At 34.4% G+C, this 22,911-nt stretch overlaps 2 pseudogenes; one reads left to right on the forward strand and one right to left on the reverse strand.

Moving 5' to 3' along the window:
- The window catches only part of LOC120215740, a 29,653-nt pseudogene extending 10,883 nt beyond the window's left edge, over nt 1-18,770 (forward strand).
- LOC120215741 lies at nt 239-22,883 on the reverse strand (annotated as a pseudogene).
- Between the last annotated feature and the right edge of the window lie 28 nt (nt 22,884-22,911).

Here is a 22,911-nt window from a genome sequence, read left to right on the forward strand (position 1 = left end):
GTCGCAATCCACAAAAGAAGTATTATTTTGAAGTGGGGCATGTTACCCAACTAACAAGTTATTTCAAAAAATGAGAAAACAATTTCCAAAGTTTCTCATTTAATCTTTTTTGAAAATGAACTTGTTAAATAGTAAGAAAACGATTTCCAAATTTTCTTACTTAGTAAACTATTTCCCAAATTTATAAGTCCTACGAGCCATCCATAAGACCTTCAGTGCAGAATATTTTCAAATAGTAATTTATATCACTTGAGATTGTTTTTCTTAAAACAAATTGTGTCTCGCTTGAGACAGTTTCACTCGAAACAACAATTTATCTCACTTGAGATTGTTTTTCTTAAAACAAAATTTGTCTTGCTTGAGACAGTTTCACTCAAAACAACAATTTATGTCACTTGAGATTGTTTTTCTTAAAACCAGATTCGTCTCGCTTGAGATAGTTTCACTCGAAACAGAAATTTATCTCACTCAAGATAGTTTTTCCCAAAGCAAAGAATTGTCTCGCATGAGACAATTGTTTCAATTGAAACAAGAAATTTTATCTCACTCAAGATAATTTTTCTTAAAACAAGATTTGTCTCGCTTGAGACAGTTTCACTAGAAACAGAAATTTCCATCACTCGATGGATCAACATTTCCAGAAGGAGTTCATAATGAGAAGAACTCATCTGAAGAGTGTAGACACTCATTTTCTTAAAAGATGGAACTAGCAAGAGTTTCTCTCCTATGAGGACTCTTCCACACCATATCTTTTAAAGCAACAACCACACCAACAAACGTGCAACAACCGAGCAATGAGTATAGTTGCATTAGGATTCTATTGTTAATAGGATTCTAAAAATAGTTAGTTTTTTTCACTATAAATACATGTAATCCTCCCCATTTGTAACACACGATTTACATACAAAATACAGAGGAAAGCACGAAAAATACAAAGGTGAAGCTATTGTAAACGATTCGAAAAGTAAATAAAAGGTAACATCTTTTTTACTTTTGATTCGGTCTCTTACATTTACGTTTTAATTATTATTATTTTATTTATTTAACTTTATTTATACGCACATTTCCCTTGTTACTTATTTTATTTAATTTTTTTATTATTTTTTTCCTTTTTTTTCACGTAATATTTTTTTACATTTTATGCATTTTCTTTTTTACTTTAGTATATATTTTTATTTTTTTAGATTATATATATATATATATATATATATATATTATTTTTTTATTATTAGTTTTATTAATTTATATATATATATTATTTACTATTTTTTATTTTTTTATTTATTTTATATATATATATTATTTTTACTTTTTATTATTTTTTTATTTATTTGTTTTATTTATATATTTTTTTCTTCTTTTTCTTTATTTTTTATTTTTTATATTTATTTTTCTTAGTATTTTATCTTTACTTTCTTTATCTTATCTTTTATTTAATTTGTTTTTTCTTCATTTTAATTTAATTTATTTATTTATTTCTTACATTTTTATCTAATATGGTTTTTTGACCTTCTTAAGACCACACCTTCAAAACTATCTAAGGTAAGTAATTGTGATCGTATTTTTAACTTTTAATTTTAAATTACAATTTTCTTAATTTAAGACAACCGGTAAATTAATTGGTACCGAAAGGGTGGTTCAAGAGTGCTAATCCTTCCTTGACCGTAACCGACTCCCGAACCCGACACATTTCTGGTAAAAACGCAGATCAGGTAAGATGGTATCCGACCCACCTAAATTTGTTTTAAAGTGGTCGGTGGCGACTCCCAACCCAATTATTTCAAGTCGAAGCCCAATTCGGGGCCCAACCGAAAGACAGTTACGACAGCTTGGCGACTCCACCGGGAATAGGTAAGTGAGTCAAGCCAAAATTAATTTTCGGTTGTCTTTTTTTAGCGAAAATTACAAGTTTAAATTTTAATTTATTTATTCGATTCCAGTTATTTATTTTACTGACATTTTTTCAATGATTACAGATTTTTGAAAAAGTTTCCATCTCTGGCTCTATACCCGAGCCCCGAACCTTTTTAAGTGGGGGTGAAAGCGATGCGTTCGTGTGAATTTATTCACCGTATGGGCCTAGCAAGTAACCTTCGGGATTCATAAACCTTATATCTTCGTGTGAATTTATTCTCCGTATGGACATAAGGGAATGTTTCCTCTTAAGTTTAACTTAGTCCACATAAGATTGTAATGGGCTTAGGACTAAGGGTCTGGTAAGCCCAAGGGGGCACCGGCAAGGAGAACTCGGGTACCATTTTTTAGAACCTAAACCAGGAAGCTATGGAGAGTTAGAGCCCACACCAAAACCTCATTCCAATAGGTCATCTTGAGTTATTTCCTACTTTACTTTTTGTTCCAAGCATGCGAACTAGATAAATATGCGGTTAGGATTTGTGTGGAATTAGCATGCGGGATAGAGATCATGTCCGGGTAGGAATTAAAGCATGTGGGGTAAATATCATGGGGGGTAGGATTTTTCGTTTTAATTATTGTTTTGATTGACCTCACTAACTCTATTTTACTTTTGTTCTCTTTTATTTTGTTTTCATCATTTGCATCATTTAAAAGAGGTGTTGATCCACCAAAAACGTATTTGTTAAAACATGAATGATCTGTATTAATGGACAAAGGGGTTGTAATACAAGAGGTGAAAAACGCAGGGGTCCAACTATGGTCAGAAAAGACTCAGAAAGAAAATGAGGATAATCTGGAAGACAACTATGTGTCACATTCGATCAAGAAAACATGGTGCCCATAATCAAATAGATGACAAAACGATAGCTGAATTGGAAGCCATTGTCGACAAATGGGTTGACAAAACGATGACAAAACTTTTCAAAAATGGGTTGACAAAGGTGACAGGGGCAAGACGAGAAAAAGGTTACTGACCTCGAGAGTCTCTTCAAAGACAACAAGAACAAGATGACAAAATGATAGCTGAATTGGAAGCCATTGTCGACAAATTCAATGAACTTCAGATAATCCCTTTGATGGAGGATTTCAATGATGTTTCCGTTATAGAACAGATTCAGAAAATGATGAAAGCCAGAGATGCAGCCATTCGATACTTCTGGGAACAAGTACAAAAAATAGCTCGTCACTTGCACGATTTAGCCAGAGAAGCCGGAGCGGTTCGGCAGGGTATTTGACCGGTGACAGACGAAGGCAGAAGACTAGTTAACTTGTTTTAGGGTCTAGAGGATTTAGTCTGGATGTACGTTTAAATATGTTTATTGTCTCTTAAAAGATAAAACACTTTTGTCCCAATAAAGATTATTTATAATAACAGACATGTTTTTGGATCAATGCCTCGAACATTTCATGCATTTTTTGCATTTTGCATCTACATTTCATTTTTAAGCATTTTCATAAACATGAAATTTCTTCATGGAGAATTCGATGAAGTGGTTTTAACCACATGACTCCACATGGAAGCAAGATTGTAACATCAAAAGAAAAAAACTGAAATCACAACGAATGATCCCAATCAGCTGGTTGTACGACTAAGCCTGCCAGAATGATCTGAGAAAAGAGTCCACATATCCTAAGGGCTACAATGTTGAAGCTGTTTGCAGTTACCACATAGGATGCTCCATACATTCCTCTGAGAACTATAAGGCGCTGAAGCGCGAGATCCAAAAAACTGATGGATTCAGGGGCATGGACAGCCGAAGAATGGGACATTGCATATATCATTTGCACTTAGAGGATTGTTTTGTTTGAACACGCCTTTGATCTTTCATGTTTTCTTAATCTTTTAAACAATTGAATTTATGCTACTTTCTAAGGTGGAGCATTTGAACAAATTTTACTCTTTAGTTCTTCGAATATTAAATGAATTAAGGATTCTTTTAATTCTTCAAGAATTATAGATTTTTGACATATGGAAAGATTAGACCTTTCTTATCATGGCTCAAATCCCAAAGTAAAATACCTTAGTTCTTTACCCAAAATAACTCATGGTCATTACCAAAAAGACCAAATTTTGACATTACCTCCCTTTGAAACTTTTGAACATTGCCTTTAACTTTTGATACACCCATACCTTTCTTTGAGTCAAATAAAGTCACACCATTGTCTTTTTAGACTCAAAATTGACATTTTTATGCCATTAAAACCCAAGGCATTGAGTTGTTCATTTGAACATGAGCCTTATTCTAAGACACAACTTGGGGCATCTCGCAGGGAGCATGAACATTGAGACATGTTGGGGGCAATAAGCAGAAAGAAGAATTCACTCGGAATAATTCTACCATGCATTAATTGCACAGGTTTCATGTGAATAAAAATAATCCTGAAAATCTATTCCCCTGGGGATACCTCTTCTGTGAGGACTTCCATGTATGAAATGATGAACGAATTTCTTTCTTCATCCCTTCACAACAGGAGAAAATATATATCCCTTGTGTCCCTTTTTGAGCCTATAGTATTTTTCTTCTGATTCAACCCTAACCAAGGATCACCCTCCACACTGGGGGGCAAGGTGGAGAAAATTTGCTCGCATGAGTGAAGACATTGATTCAGATGAGATACTGAAAAGTGAACCAAATGCCAAGTGCAAAGATTTAATCAGAGCAAAAAGAGAAAAAATCAAAGAGAAAAAAAAGAGAAAAAAAAACAAAGGAAAATTGAAGAAAAAAGAAGACAAGATGCATATGCAAAGATTCTCTCGATTCAAATGACGCATCGAGATTCAAACTATGAGATTGATCAAGCACAATCATTTTCGAATCACTGAACCACTTCACTCGAAGATCATAGAGCATCAAATGAGATTGATCAAGCACAATCATTTCTGAATTACTGAATCACTCCACTCGAAGATCATGGAGCATCAAGAGAGAGACACATATGAGCAGATTCAAATTGAGCAAGATATGATCGAAGACATCAGAATGAATTGATCCTTGGTTCAATCACCCTTAAACACTTGTTTGGGCCTTTTATCCCTTTCTTTCATAACCATGAACCATGACCTACGTTATGTGCCTTAAAAGTCAATTCTAATCATACATGGATTTCTAAACAGAAGAGACTATATTCAGATTTCATCCCACCCATCAGGATTAATCTTTATTTGCAAAAAATAGTATAATTAATGCATGATAGAGAAAAATAATAATAAAAGGGGGTTCAAGATGTAAATTACGAATGACGTCTTGAAACCAAAAGAGGATTCGAGTTGAAAACCTAAAAAGGCGGCTCGAATACAAAAATTGGGCAGCTGAGGCGATCGCACGAATTCCTTGATAAGGCATCGCACAATCCGAGCTTGACCATGAAAGCTGGGAATCAGAGAACACTTCCAATAGAGGAGCATGCAAGATACCCCATCAAACATTTGAGCATCAAATAAACAAAAAATGTCAAACCTTTGACCAAACACAATAACCTGAGACATTTTTATCCTTTCCTTACTTAACCATTTCCCAAAAATAGATTTGATCTTGGCACGTGTCAAACGGCTATAATTTATTGAAGGATTAACAATGTAATTAATTCTTTGATATCCAATGAACTCTAGTTTTATGATTTGTCTCAATTGTAAAACCGTGAAAGGGGCAATATTTTCAAAAACTTTTGGTTAAACATTTTTCGAAACTCTTTTTTGATATTTTTAGAACTTTGAAAATAAAAAAGAAAGAAAAAACATTTTTTTTCAAAACAAGACAATCTCTCTAGAGTGGATCTTAGTAAATGACATGTGGCTCTCAAACACAAAACTCATGCTTAGAATCAATGCTGAAGCAAGAAATCAGGAACAATGAGGGCATCTTTGAAGATTCAACATCAAATGTTGGAGCATTTTTTTAGATTTAACATCAAATGTTGGGGCATTTTTTGAGATTCAACATCGAATATTGGGGAATCTTTGGGAATTCAACATCCTGATGCAAATTATCAGACGTTTTGAAGGCATTTCCTCCATATGCAAGAACAAGCACACAAAGCACGAGACTCCATCCAGGGGATAAAACAGAACAATTCATGTTACATGCATCTTAGACATACTTAAGAGCATCACATTTATCATTTTTTGTATACATAAGTTTTTACAGCTTTTAGAGTCAAGTTTCAACTTCAAGATGAAGGATGCTCGATTCAAAGGCACATGGTGGTTGCTCTACCTCACAGCGAAGGGGCGACTGTCTGACAACAAAACAACTTACCAGTTTCAATCAGAGTCAATTTCAAATTCACAGCGAAGGATATTGAACTCAAAGCGACACAATTCGCTCGAGAGTAGATTTTAACTTCACGACAAAAGATATTAGCTCGAAGCCAAACTTCACAATAAAGGGGTCATCCACGGTTTCGACTTCACGGCGAAGGGAATCGTGTCCACCCGCAACATACAATACTTGGATTTCAACTTCACAACGAAGGATATCCAAGTCAAAGCTCAACTTCACGACGAAAGGGCCACATGCGATTTCAACTCCACGACGGAGGATATCGTGCCACTCGAGACAACACAAGTTCAACTCCACAACGAAGGGACGGCTGGTTGTCAACAAACAATTTCCCAATTTCAGAGCCAATTTCAACTTCACAGCGAAGGATATTGGACTCGAGACAACACAAGTTCAACTTCACAACGAAGGGACGGCTGGTTGTCAACAAACAATTTCCCAATTTCGGAGCCAATTTCAACTTCACAATGAAGGATATTGGACTCGAGACAACACAAGCTCAACTTCACAGCGAAGGGGCGCCTGGCTATCAACAAATAATTTCTTAGTTCCAGAGCCAATTTTAACTTCACGGCGGAGGATATTGGACTCGGAACAATACAACTTACTTGGATTTCAACTTCACGATGAAGGATATCCAATTCCAAGGCTCAACTTCACAACGAAGGGGTCATCCACAGTTTCAACTTCATGACGAAGGGAATCGTGCTCACCATTGTCTCTCTTGAGACAGTTTCCAAGTTTCCCTTGAAACAAAATATTTGAATCTGTTTTCATTGAAACTGTTAGGATTTTCGGAAGCTCGAATCGACAACCGGAACGATTTGCAAAGAGGGGTCGCAACGATTTTGTGTTTAGGGAGTAAGGAGATTGAAAGATAGAGAATTGCACAGCGATTTATAGTGGTTCGACTTTCTCAACCAAAGTCTATGTCCACTACCTTAGCTCCTCACCAAGGATTTTCCAACAAATTCACTAATTTGTTCTTTCTTTTAAGGATAAAGTGTAACCTTACAAACTCCCTAGTTTTTCCAGGCTAAACTAGAACCTTTCCCTAGCTTTTACACAGGCTAAGCTAGAACCTTTCCCCTTTACAACATGATAAAAAGATGTAAACAATAAAACCACTCTAAGGTAGGTGTTTACAAGAATTAAACTCACAAGAACAAAATATTTACAAGAGAAAGATGAAAAAAGAATGAAAAACTCTTCTCTTGTGTTTGATTGCTTGGATAGTTGCTCTCTTGCTTCTTCAAGTGTCCTTAGCTTGTATTTATAGCTTGAAATGTGTTTGAAGTCGTATATAGTCGTTGGGGATGTTTTGGAGCCGTTTGGGGATGAGAAACAATTAATAAAATAGCTTGGAGCGTGGGGGGAATCGGTTCCCTAAGTGCAATCTATTTTTGACCGTTAGACAGGGGGAATCGGTACCCCCGAGGGGAATCTATTCCCCCTGAGGGGGGAATCGGTACCCCCTAGGGGGAATCGGTACCCCCTGAGCAATCTGATTTTTCTTGAAACCCTTTAAAAAGAAAATAATTTTGGCTCGATTAAGGCTCGAAATACTTTGTAAAATTGTTTTAAAATAGTTTAAGTATAAAACACAATTTTACACTTTAGTAAGGATTAAAATGAACTTTGAAAGACTTGGAGTAATATTTTGATATTCGAATAATTACATCGAATATATTTAGAAAATCTTTTGTAAAATATTAAAATTCATTTAACTTAATTTGTTATATCGAAACATCAAAATGTTTTCAACAATCTCCCCCTTTTTGATATAACAAAACATTTGAGTAATTTTAAGATTTTGAAATAAAGTTTGAAATTACTCCCCCTTACTTTAACACTTCTCCCCCCTTTAACACCTTAACACTTCTCCCCCTTTTTGTTAAATCAAAAAAGACTCTAATCTTTAAAGTTCAAAATAACTTTGGGGAGTAAGTAGTAAATTTGACATTTTAAAAATCATTTGAAAAAATCAAAGCTCCCCCTCAATAAATGCATTCAAAATAAAATTTAGCTTTAAGAACAAGACACTTAAACAAAATTGAATTTCAACAAAGAATAACAAACATGTTAGTAGCATATGAAATTCAATATATCCAAGACTAAAATACTTTATGCAATACCAATTGTTGAATTTAAGATCATATGCATAAAGTTTTCTAAAAATGTTATGCATTTGAAAAATTTTGATATCAATTATTAGAGGGATATCATTTTTATTTAAACCACATGCATAAACATTCAAATTTAGGTCAATTTTTTTTAAAGATTTATAAAATCAAAGTATTTGAAAAGTTGATATCAATTGTTAGAGAGATATCATTTGCATTAAAACAAATTTTGACCAAAATTTTATTATGATGAACTAAAAATTCTGAAAAATCATTACAATTTTAAAATGTTCATCATAATCATCTTTTCAACATACATGAGATTAAAACAATGATGCATAATCATTTAAAACCAAAACTCATGTATGCTTAAAATCAAATGAGCAACCAAAAAACCCAAAATTAAAAGTATTAAGCTTAGAGGTTACCCATTCCTTTTTCATGTGTGGCTAGAGCATCTTAAATATCATCATTTTCATCACAATTGCTTCCACACACCTACAAGAGACATTTAAGTAGATTTTGGTATCCAAATTGCTTTAGATCCTTGAACGTTAGTTACAATGCCCCTTGTTCCTTTTGGAACCCATACTTGCCTAATTTTAAAATGTTTTTCTTTCTTCAAATGACAAGTATGTTCCATATGACCATGATAATGGCAATATGAGCATTTTGCCATTTTTAAACATAATAGATTGTTTTTAGAAATTAATTCTTTTTCTTTTGTTAAGCTTTCAAGCTTAACTTCTAACTCAAAATTTTTCTTTTCTAAATCATTTATTTTGATTTTTGAAAGTTCTAAATCATTTTTCAAAATTTCATTTTGATTTTCAAAATCAACTCTAGTTTTCAAAATCGATTTATTTTCAATTTTGAGTTTTGAAATTAATTTCGTATATTTGGAATTCATGGTCTTAAAACCCAAATACAACCTATTATAAGCCTCTTGTAACTCATCAAAAGTAAATGAATTAAATTCATTTGAGTTAGAAGATACCTCGAATTCTTCTTGAGTGTTCATGAGGCATAGGTTGACTACTTCATCTTCATCATTAGAATCATCTTCATCACTCCAAGATACAACAAATGCCTTCTTCCCCTTTTTCTTTAGAAGAGGACATTCATACATGACATGCCCCTTTCTTTGACAATCGAAACATACCGAGGGACTCTTTTTCTTGGTCGATTCGTGTTTCGCTTCCTTGGAAATCATGAATCTCTTGAGTTCCTTCAAGAGCTTGACCATCTTTTCTTTTTGTTCATCATCATCTTCATCCACCTCATCACTTGAATCTTGATAGCTTTCATTGATGCCTACGTCCTCATTATTCTTCTTCTTCTTCTTGTTTTTCTTCTCTTCCCTTTCTTCATCTTCCTTCACCATCATCTCATGAGTGAGAAGGGAACCAATTAGCTCATCGAGAGTGAGAGACTTTAGGTTTCTTGCTTCGATAATGGACGTCTTCTTTGATTGCCACTCCTTTGGAAGAGAGTAAATCATCTTCCTCGCAAGCTTCTCATTTGGTATTACTTCTCCATATCCATTGAGATCGTTGCCAATCATAGAAAATCTATCCGTCATAGCTTTGATGTCTTCATCGGGTTTCATCTTGAAGTTCTCGTAGCTATGGTTGAGAAGACTTTTCTTTGATTCCCTCACTTCGCCGGTTCCTTCATGAGTGACTTGGATCTTATCCCAAATCTCTTTGGCACTGGAACAAGATGAGACTCTTCCATATTCATTTGGGCCTAAAGCACAAAATAGAATATGTATAGCCTTAGAATTAAGCTGAAAATTTTTCTGCTCTTCTCTACTCCAATCATTGTACTTGCCAGATGGAGAGGACTAACCGTCCATGATTGAGTACCAAGCTCCTAGATTGAATGAAGTACACCATCTTATTCTTCCAATGTGCATAATTTGCTCCATTGAAGAAGGGTGGCTTGTTGACCGGTTGTGAATCCATAATAGGATATTCTTCAAGAAGCACCGGAGGAAAAAGTCATTTCTTTGTCGGTTGCGTCGCAAATTGGTATAGCTTCTTCTAGGATCGTCTCAAGGTGGTTAAACCTTCTTAACGAGTTAGGCTCTGATGCCAATTGTTAGGATTTTCGAAAGCTCAAATCGACAACCGGAACGGTTTGCAAAGAGGGGTCGCAACGGTTTTATGTTTAGGGAGTAAGGAGATTGAAAGATAGAGAATTGCACAACGATTTATAGTGGTTCGACTTTCTCAATCAAAGTCTACGTCCACTACCTTAGCTCCTCACCAAGGATTTTCCAACAAATTCATTAATTTGTTCTTTCTTTTAAGGATAAAGAATAACCTTACAAACTCCCTAGTTTTTTTGGGCTAAACTAGAACCTTTCCCTAGCTTTTACACGGGCTAAGCTAGAACATTTCCCCTTTACAACATGATAAAAGATGTAAACAATAAAACCACTCTAAGGTAGGTGTTTACAAGAATTAAGCTCACAAGAACAAAATATTTACAAGAGAAAGATGAAATAAGAATGAAAAAACTCTTCTCTTGTGTTTGATTGCTTGGATAGTTGTTCTCTTGTTTCTTCAAGTGTCCTTAGCTTGTATTTATAGCTTGGAATGTGTTTGAAGTCGTATATAGTTGTTGGGGATGTTTGGAGTCGTTTGGGGATGAGAAACAATTAATAAAATAGCTTGGAGAGTGGGGGAATCGGTACCCCCTCATAGGGAATCGGTTCCCTAAGTGCAATCTATTTTTGACCGTTAGACAGGGAGGAATCTGTTCCCCCTGGGGGGAATCTGTACCCCCTGGGGGGAATCTGTACCCCCTGGGCAATCTGATTTTTCTTGAAACCCTTTAAAAATAAAATACTTTTGGCTCGATTAAGGCTCGAAATACTTTGTAAAATTGTTTTAAAATAGTTTAAGTATAAAACACAATTTTACACTTTAGTAAGGATTAAAATGAACTTTGAAAGACCTGGAGTAATATTTTGATATTCGAATAATTACATCGAATATATTTAGAAAATCTTTTGTAAAATCTTAAAATTCATTTAACTTAATTTGTTATATCGAAACATCAAAAATGTTTTCAACAGAAACTGATTTCGTCTCCCTTGAGACATTTTCTTTTGGAACTAAATTTTGTCTCCCTTAAGACAATTTCTCTTGAAACATAAACATTGAAAATATTTTCCTTGAAATGAATTTTATCTCGATTGAGATAGTTTTCTTTGAAATGAAATTTTGTCTCCTTTAAAACATAAACATTGAAAACATTTCCCTTGAAATGAATTTTATCTCGATTGAGATAGTTTCCCTTGAAACGAAATTTTATTTCCCTTGAAACAGAAACATTGAAAACATTTCCCATGAAATAAATTTTATCTCGCTTGGGGTAGTTTCCCTTGAAACAAAATTTTGTCTCCCTTGAGAAAGTTTCTCTTGAAACATAAACATTGAAAACATTTCCTTTGAAATTAATTTTGTCTCTCTTGAGATAGTTTCCCTTGAAACAAAAATTTGTCCCCCTTGAGATAGTTTCTCTTGAAACATAAACCTTGAAAACGTTTCCCTTGAAACACAAAATATTTAAATCAGTTCCCCTTAAAACGAATTTTGAGATAGTTTCCCTTGAAACAAAATCTTGTCTCTCTTGAGACAGTTTCCCTTTAAACAAATTTTGTCTCTCTTGAGACAGTTTCCCTTGAAACAAAATCATTAAATATCTTTTCCTTGAAACAAATTTTGTCTCCCTTGAGACAGTTTCTTTTAGAACTAAGTTTTGTCTCTCTTGAGACATTTTCTTTTGAAACAAATTTTGTCCCTCTTGAGACAGTTTCTCTTGAAACACAAAAAAAACCCTTGAAATTGTTTCTCTTGAAACACACACACAAAAAACCTTTGAAAATGTTTCTCTTGAAACACCAAACCCTCGAGTTCGATTACACTCAGCTTCGAGGGCACATCATTTACAACATAACTCAAGCCTAGAAGGGTTATCTGTCACCAAAAGACCTTCGAGTTCGACTATGCTCAGCTCTAAGGCACATCATTTATAGCATAACTCAAGGCAAGAAGGGCTATCTGTCAATAAAATTGTCGAGTTCGATTCCATTCATCTCGATGACACCTCAATCACACTATTGTCCGGCTACAATCGAGGTTTTTCAAGCCGAGAAGAAGATCTGGGTTAGCCGTGCCTTAGTAACAAGAAGCCTTTTTTCCTTCAGCATAGCTTAAGTCGAGAAAAGCTATATATCACCGAAGACTTTTCGAGTTCGGTTTCAATCAGCTCGAGGGCATGTCAACCACATTGTGGAGTCAATAGATTACTTTCCAGTCGAATTTTTAGCCAAGGTCTTTAAACCGAGAAGAAGACCAAAGTGGACTACAACGAGAAGCTACATTCTGATTCAAATCATTTCAATATGGACTCGACTTCGCGACGGAGGTGCCATCCGCAATTCAAATCGACAATGAGTTATTCTTCAACTCTACTGAACGAAAATTTTTGTCTTTTTATCTTTTTCCTATTTTTCGTTCCACGAAAAAGGACAAAGAGGGGCAGCTGTACACACCCATTTTCTTAAAAGATATAACTAGAAAGAGTTTCTCTCCTAGGAGGACTCTTCCACCACCATATCTTTTAAAGCAACAACCACACTAACAAACGTGCAACAACCGAGCAAGGATTCTAGTTGCATTAGGATTCTATTGTTAATAGGATTCTAAAAATAGTTAGTTTTTTTCACTATAAATACATGCAATCCTCCCCATTTGTAACACACGATTTACTTACAAAATACAGAGGAAAGCACGGAAAATACAAAGGCAAAGCTATTGTAAAAGATTCGAGAAGGAAATAAAAGGTAACATCTTTTTTACTTTTGATTCGGTCTTTTACATTTACGTTTTAATTATTATTATTTTATTTATTTAACTTTATTTTATTTATTTAACTTTATTTATACGTACATTTCCCTTGTTACTCATTTTATTTAATTGTTTTGTTATTTTTCTTTTTTTTTCATGTAATATTTTTTTACATATTATGCATTTTCTTTTTTACTTTAGTATATATTTTTATTTTTTTAGATTATATATATATATATATATATATATTAATTTTTATTATCAGTTTTATTAATTTATATATATATACTATTTTTATTAATTTATTTTTTTTTATATATATATATATTATTTTTACTTTATTATTATTATTTTATTTATTTGTTTTATTTATATATATTTTCTTCTTTTTCTTTATATTTTTATTTTTTTATATTTATTTTACTTACTATTTTATCTTTACTTTCTTTATCTTATCTTTTATTTAATTTGTTTTTTCTTCATTTTAATTTAATTTATTTATTTATTTCTTACCTTTTTATCTAACATGGTTTTTTGACCTTCTTAAGACCATACCTTTAAAACTATCTAAGGTAAGTAATTGTGATCGTATTTTTAACATTTATATTTAAATTATAATTTTCTTAATTTAAGACAACCGGCAAATTAATTGGTACCGAAAGGGTGGTTCAAGAGTACTAATCCTTCCTTGACCGTAACCGACACCCGAACCTGACACATTTATGGTAAAAACGTAGATCAGGTAAGATGGTGTCCGACCCACCTAAATTCGTTTTAAAGTGGTCAGTGGCAACTCCCAACCCAATTATTTTAAGTCGAAGCCCAATTCAGGCCCAACCGAAAGACGGTTACGACAAAGAGGAAGAAGAAGTTCATAATGAGAATAACTTGTTCAACCTTTTGCTCTACTCTATCGCAGAATGAGATAGATCAACATCAATATTTCCAGAAGGAGTTCATAATGAAAAGAACTCATCTGAAGAGGAAGAAAAAGTTCATAATGAGAAGAACTTGTTCAACCTTTTGCTCGACTCTATCGCAGAAGGAGATAGATCAGCATCAACATTTCCAGAAGGAGTTCATAATGAGAAGAACTCATCTGAAGAAGAAGAAGAAGTTCACAATGAGAAGAACTTGTTCAACCTTAGTTCAATTCATCACATATGGAGTTGAATCAACAACACCTCACTCGAGGGATCAACATTTCTAGTGGAGAGTTCATAATGAGAAGAACTCTTCCGATGAGGGAGGAGAAGTTCATAATGAGAAGAACTTGTTCGACCTTTTGCTTGATTCTATCATAGAGGAAGAGATACCAAAATTGACATTATCATTCTTAATTAAATTCATTGCAGAAGGAGGAGGATCGTCATTCCTAGTGGAAGAGTTCATAATAAGAAGAACTCGTCCGAAGTGAGCAAAACTTTCATAATGAGAATAACTTATAGCTCAAAAGTTTGAACAATTCAAGCTAAAAATGGTGCTTTATGTCTTTGCTCCATTCCTATTCCACAACAACGAGCAAAGAGGGGCAGTTGTAATCACCATTTTTACCTCAACAACAGCCCCTCCACGTTTAAGCTCTAGCAGCTGCCAGCAGCTTCAACAACATCTGGTTCCCCGCTCCAATTAGCACCCGCCAGAAGACTCCAAAACACCAGATGGCAGCCCACAACCATCCCTTCGGTGAATCACTATTGTAGCCTCGGTAACTCATCGAAGGATCCTCATATACTCGGTCCGAAGGCAGGTTCGTGGTGGCCTATAAATAAGGCCACCGAATATGTAAAATGGGGACATCAACAACCACATCAATAGCAACCACTAACGAGCAAGAACGAGGAGAGCAACCATCAACAAAAACGACAATAACTACACAACAATCAACCATAATTCAAGAAGAAACAAAGAGAAAAGATATAAACTTACCGATGAAGCCAAATCGTCGTCGAACTGCCGTTTGTTTGAAGGTAAAAATGTAGATCTAGGCTAATTTAAGGAGTTTTTGGTTAAAAGAAGGTTAGATCGGGGTTTAGAAAATTACAGGCTTCGATTTAAAGGTAATTTGTAAATTCCTGCAATCGTTAGAGGCCGACGCCAAAACAAGGCAGGCGACCGATGACCATCTCCCTCCGATCGGAAGCTTTAGAGAGAGGGGGAGAGAAAATTTCTTTCTCTCTTCTAGAGAGAGAGAAGAAAATGGAAAATGAAAACATTTGGCCTTTAGGGCCATTTAAAGGGTATTTATACCCTCACCAAAACGATGTAGTTTTGGTGAAGGGTTTGTGTGTAAATTGATGGGGGTAAAATCATTTCCTCAGTCATTCATGTTTTATAAATTTATATTATGGTCATTGAAATTAAGTTTCAGTATATTTTAATTTTGTATTCGAATTTTATATATGTTTATTTTAGTCACTGAATTAATTTATAGAGAAAATAACCTCAGTGACCGAAAATGCCTTATAATATACGATTTTGACCAACTTTTTTTCGATTTGCCAAAATGACTAACAAAATCGCAATGCGATCTCTAAATCGCAACACGATCTCCAGTATCGCAAATCAGTTTCCAGATTCGCAATGCGATTTTGACTATCGCAATGCGAATATGTAAATCGCAACGCGATTCTGACTATCGTAACGCGATAATACAGAATCGCGTTGTTGCGATTTTAGAAAATCGCAATGCGAATATGTAAATCGCAACGCGATAATACAAAATCGCAACGCGATTCTGACTATCGCAACGCGATAATACATAATCGCAACGCGATTCTGACTATCGCAACGCGATAATACATAATCGCAACGCGATTCTGACTATCGCAACGCGATAATACATAATCGCAACGCGATTCTGACTATCGCAACGCGATAATACATAATCGCAACGCGATTCTGACTATCGCAACGCGATAATACATAATCGCAACGCGATTCTGACTATCGCAACGCGATAATACATAATCGCAACGCGATTCTGACTATCGCAACGCGATAATACATAATCGCAACGTGATTCTAACTATTGCAATGCGATAATACAAAAGCGCAATGCGATTTTCTAAATTTACGTTAGTCCAAATTCGTTGCGATAGTCCAAGTTCACGTTGCGATTTCTTAAGAATTTTCTCTAAAAAGATAGTATCCGCGAGGACGTGTCGAAGACACGTATTACCACGACCACGGCCCGAGACGGGACAGCGGCAGTGGCGGTGCGTGAGAGTCCCCCTTGTTCTCTTCCACTAAACAAGGAAGTGGGAAATCCAAGCCTTAAATACCCATTCCCAATAGTGTTTCCAATACTATGTGGGATTGAGCATTGCAAACACTTGAGAATCTTTTACACTATCGCAACACATTCTTTATTGTTTCAAACTAAGATCTTACAAATGGCTTGGGAATCTTTTACACTGTCGCAACACATTCTTTATTGTTTCAAACTCCACGTGAATTTGGAATAGTTAAAATGTAAACTTATTTTGTATTTTTCACTATCGCAACACTTTTTCACTATCACAACAACACGTTTTTCAAACTATCGCAACACATTTTAACTATCGCAACACATTTTTCAAAATCGCGTTGCGAATCTTACAATCGCGTTGCGAATTTGGAAACTGAGTTGAAAAATTAGAGTTTGCGTTGCGATTTTGTTGGTCATTTTGACAAATCCAAAAAAAAGTTGGTTAAAATCGTATATTATAAGGCATTCTCGGTCACTGAGGTTATTTTCTCTAATTTATATATACATAAGGTAAAATAGTATGTTTAGCCCCTATAATTTTAATTAAATTTATTTTAATCCCGATTAATTAATTATGGTTAAATTACACTTTTAATACTCATATTTTATGTATTTCGAATTAGGGCTTTAGGTTTTATATTTTATATTGTAGTCACTTATATTTTAATTCTTTTCATTTTGACCATATTTTTATTACTTTTTAATTTAATTATATAGTTTTAATTTATTTTATCTTGGTCATTATTTAATTACAATTTCATTTTATTATTAGTATTGTCATTTATCTTTCAATACTTTAAATATTGTACTTTAATTGTTTGTATTCACTAATATTTTATATGAAATATAATATAATTATAATAATTTTATAATTTGATTAAATAATAATATTTATTTATTTTTAAATACTAAGAAAGGGCAGTCTTAAAATAAATAGATGTCATATTCTGGTATTTTAAAAATAAACAAATATCCTTCTTATATATATATATATATTATTTTAATTATTTTATCTTATTTTTATTAATATTTATTTATTTAGTTTTTATATTAAGAAATGGGCTGTCTTAAAGCAACTAGATGTCATTTTTTGATATTTTTAAATAAATAAATAAATATTTTATTTATAATTTACAAAAAATATTTTTTTCTTCCTTAGAATTCTTCGATTAAAATATGAAATAATAGGATCATAAATTAAATTTATATTCGAATTCTTAAATTTATATTATCATAGACAATTTATAATCGATAGGGACCAATTTTGGGCGTTGTGGGGTACTAATCCTTCCTCAAATGTAACCGACCACAGATCCCTTTTTATTATTAAAAAAATGAATTTTTTTGTTAAACGCAAACCGGTTTATCTTTTTAACTGAAGTTTTCTTAAAAACTCTTATAAAAGATCATTTTAAGGTATCCGACCTACCTAACCTAAAAGGCCGATAGCGACTCCGAAAACATTTCAATAAAAATCATTTATTTATTCACATTACTTTTTCCGCCAAGAAAAATTCGTGCCCGGACAAAAACCGTTTACGACACGTTCTTCAAGCCATCACTGTAAGATCAATCATCTCTTTAAATCGCCATATGGCCATATCTCACTATGATGAATTGTAACGTGCCATAGTGGGTTTGAATTACAGGAGGAACAAGAGGCAATAATGACGGGCAAGGAGGAGCAAAAACTGAGTTGGGAAGATACAAAGAAGATGCCAATAACATCTATGGTGATTCAGGAGAAGACTTAGGGTTGCTTCCATTCTATCTTTTACCTTCAGAGAAGCAGTTGAAGATGAAGGTGAGTTACCACAAACCATACATACATACATACCTATTTGACTTTTCTTTTGTGCTAATAATAGTTACATGATGGTTCAGGGTATCTAATACCAAAGGGATGGAAACTATTACCACCTTTTAGAAATATTCACCACAGCCCAGAAATCTTTCCAGATCCCGAAAAGTTCGATCCCTCAAGATTCCAGGTAAAATTTGCACAACTAGATATATATATGTTGCAGAAGTACACATTCATGCATGCATGCTATGATATTATATCAGCTAATCTGCTAATGCATGGTTTTGGTGAATGGAAGAACAGGTGGCTCCTAAACCCAATACATTTATGCCATTTGGTAATGGGACCCATTCATGTCCAGGGAATGAGTTAGCCAAACTAGAGATTATGGTCCTTCTCCATCATCTGACCACAGAGTTCCATCATCTGACCACAGAGTACCGGTGGCATATGGTGGGTAGTAACAGTGGGATACAGTATGGTCCTTTTGCCCTTCCCCAGGATGGTTTGCCCATCAGATTATTCAGAAAGTGATAGAGACTATTTATTTATTTTATTAATCATTAATATTAGATTTATTCATCAATAATTTGAATAGAGTATTATAGATATTCAATATGGACTAATCTTCTAAATTTAATTTATTCTATTTATAATATCAAGATTCAAACTTTATATTAAGAGTTTATGTTGTTATATTTTGAAATAAAATTATGTTGTTTGGAACCTATCAAATGACCTCAATGATTAAGGGGAGTGTTGTTCTTCCCAGAGGTTATAGATTTGATAATCTAAGATAATTACAATGTAATATATGCTCAGAATTTTCTTAACTTATTAACATCGCACATACCCTACACACTGCTCGAACCTAAAATCATTAGGAAATAACCTTTCTTTTTGCCACCAAACCACTCGACGGATTCATTGTATTTATAATTATAGTTTACGTTGCAACCAATGACCACAGACCAACATCTGCATGCATCTATGAATAATACATAAATTGCATATAGCTTGTATGATTGTCGTTTCAACTGCCTAGCTGCATGCAAAACTGCACTTGCACTGCGAATTTGATAGCTGTTAAAATCCCTTAAATCATTCATATATAGAATTCACCCAAGTAAATCTTTGAACAAGTTTGGGTTGACTCGATGGATTCACACCCATCTGTCTCACCAATGCATCCTTTTCCAATGAATCTTTAGGGTTTGACCCCTTACTACTGCCTTGGGCAGGTTGCGACCTAGCAGTAGCACCAGGCATGTTTGTCACGTAAGGATTTGACATGCCAGATAAAAGATCAGCATCGTCTTTATTGTGTATACCGACGTGTGTGTCAGCATACAATGCCATTACATCAGGTGACCCGGAAGCGGCGGTTGCACCATTTGCTGCTGAAGCATCTTGAGTTATGTCAAGAAGGTCCTCCAATTGTTTAAATGGATCTAGTGAAGGAGCTGTGCTTGTGCCGGTTGGTTCTCCCAAATCAAGCAAGTCAGGAGGTGGTTGAGCAGGAGCAGTCTTTTCTGATGCAAGTTCCATGCTAGAATTTGGCACATGAGACTTCTCCACCATGTGGCTGCTTGCCTTTGAAACCTTATGACCGGTAGCAGGCCTCTTTTCCAGTTTTGATGAACCTCCAAACAGTGAAGCAGCAAGTTTTTGCTTTTCATGAGAAATTTCAACTTGTGGTTTCCTTGAAGCATAGGTTTCGCACGTGTAATTTACAGTACTTGGCCCATCAACTTGTGCAGCCCCATTAACCGTTTTCTGTGATGTCGAATTTGATGTAGATGTTTCAGGCGTGTATGTTGATCTACCCCATTTCTTTTGTACTCCATCCTGCATTTGATGGATTAGATGGAATAGGAGTGACAGGAGTTGGGTACGTAGGTCTCCCTCGGATACACTGGCTCAGGCACGGGAACAATTTCAGTTGAAGGAAGTAAAGTTTGAGGAATCCTAGATTGCACTGCAGGCTTTGGGAGCTCATATGCCTCAAGCCTGAGACCATGTGATGATTCATGGTGATCCTGGCTCCTAAAATTGTCCATATTTAACACTCCAGAGCGTTCACTATCAGGAATATAGGGCTGAGCACCTTTTTCTATTGCTTCTTGGATATAACCATCAAGGAAAGAAAGGCCTTTATCAACCTGCAAAGAGAACGAAAAATGACACGTGTGCATGAAATATATATATATATATATATATATATATATATATATATATATATATATATATATATATATATAGAAAGCTCCACCATGATGCAGTTGACAGAACACACAAGGACCTAAAACGAAAAATAGACAACACAAGCATGCAATTATATTTAATTTTCTAAATGGTCTTAAGCTGTAAAACATAAATTAAAATATCAATCAGTAAACAGAGCTAAGATATACATATTGGTCTTCTGAAGCTTCCAGAAGCTTTCAACATAAGATATAAAGGTCTTGTCACAGAAGAGTCCATTTTCAAGGCAACCTTCTTGTAGAAACATTATCTCAATCTAAGAAGAGCCAACACCTTTGTAGTGTGATTTCAGAAATGAACAATTCGCAATTTCTACACCAAGCACATCAATGCAGGAGCAGGTGAAGATGCCGAAGGGGATTATATTACTATTTCTTTATAGAAGAATTTATATCATAAATTGGAGAAGCAACGAAGGTAATGCTTAATTCAACAAACTCTACATGACAACTTTAGGTGGAATGGATCCTAAATACTTATCAGTCTGGACTTTGAAGTTAAAGAAACTTCACCAAAAAAAAAAAAGCACAATCAACTTGCAAGCAATAAAATGAAACAAGATCTTAACAACTTGCAATAGAAATGGGAATCTATACTTCAAACCAAATGAAACAAACAGAATGCAATAGAAAAAACACCTCAATATCTTCACAACTTGCGTCTGATGGCATAATACACTCAACAGCATGAGCATCGAGGCCAATCACTGCTTGCAGTTCATAGGCACATTGCTGCAATCTGTTGAGTAAGAAGCCAATAACTCTTCCAATAAAAAATTGGCACTGCATCAAGAAAGGAAAGAGCAATCAATCCAACAAGAGTTAAATATGATTATACATATAAGTATTTTATATACAGGCATTAACAAGATCTTTCATCAAAATGAATCTAGCTTTCAGTGGAGTTAGCAAGCATTATAAGGGGATTTCCATATTAATAGTAACATGTCTCGGGAAGTTCCATGACTATCCGGTTACAAGAAACTTGCATTGATCTACATCCTACTAGCACACTGCACAATTGGCATCACGAACCACTGTTCTCCACCTGGTAGGCTCTATTCTTGAATATAACAAATCAAACGCACGTTGCAGCAACGTTGTGGTTGTGTTCCCCTTACCTACCATCCTTAAGTTAGACCACTTCAAGAATCCAAAAGCCAGATCTTACTCGCACATTAATATAATATAACCCTTCGTGACATCTATCATTATCTCAACATCAGAACAACCTAACAAGCAGAGCTTAATTATAATTTCTATGCATGCCCTTTATACTCGGAGATAACCCCCAGAGAGAGAGAGAGAGTACAGAAGATTATTACTTTTACTCGGACATAAACAGTAGAACTTTTCTTACTGCTAAAGACGCCGCCAAGTGAAAGATAGCATTGTTATGTAACAAAATTTCACACTCAATATAACAAGATAATGCTAACACATACTTCCAGTCTGACACCCAGCCCAGGCCTGATTTATTTTCTTCACTGCCAAATCATATGAAAAGACTGAGAGGAATCTCATTGTTATGCTGTAAGAACCATGGTCAAACTTTCCCTCATCAATCTGAGTATTAATTCCTTTAGAAGTTCTTGCTAGCAAATGTTGAAAGAACTTAAGAACTAAATTTTCATTTCATAGGCAATCAAACAACCATAAAATCAAACATGAAAAACATACACAGGTAGTTTATATTATTTCAGATTGTTGCACTAAAAACCTGCAATCTAACATAAAATTACCAAAGGATGCAACACATCAACAAAATACACGAGCATGCATTTGCATATAACAAATTTGTCCTCAAGTGTCTGGAACCAACCTCAGGCAGCATATCTACTTTCCTCCCAGCTGCTATTTCAAACGCATATATTTTCATGAGAGCTGTAACTGCATATGCCTTCAAAAAAATAAATGAAAGATCATAACATAAATGAGAACTATACTATCATAAAATAATTATGAATGAGATTTTCAGATAACTATGACTGCAAGAATTGTCAACATAAAAGCATCTATGTTAAATGCATCAAGAATTGGAAAAATTAATAACAAATCCCACAGCAATTAATTCATATTAAGCGATACCTTAACAGTATCATTACTATAATAATTCCCGTTATTTTATATAATTTTTTAAATATAGTTCAATAAATCAAAGGGAGAAGAAAAAATAAAAAAATATGGAGTATTAAAAAGAGTAATAAAATTTTTGGAGCGTCCGTGATTGTGCAAATACACCCTGTGCTTTTAAACCAAAGTTAATAGAGAGGGTAAACAATGAGCAGAGCAGCACTTGTGTTACGTCTCTGAATGGGCTTTGCAAATTGTAAAGGACAGTGATGGATGATTGATAGGCACCAAAACCAGCACCACCGTCCATTTACCAACGGCCCATACAATCGTGGGAT

This window comes from Hibiscus syriacus, unplaced genomic scaffold (assembly GCF_006381635.1).
Source record: "Hibiscus syriacus cultivar Baekdansim isolate YM2019G1 unplaced genomic scaffold, ASM638163v2 tig00110156_pilon, whole genome shotgun sequence".
In the NCBI taxonomy this organism is placed as follows: Eukaryota; Viridiplantae; Streptophyta; class Magnoliopsida; order Malvales; family Malvaceae; genus Hibiscus; species Hibiscus syriacus.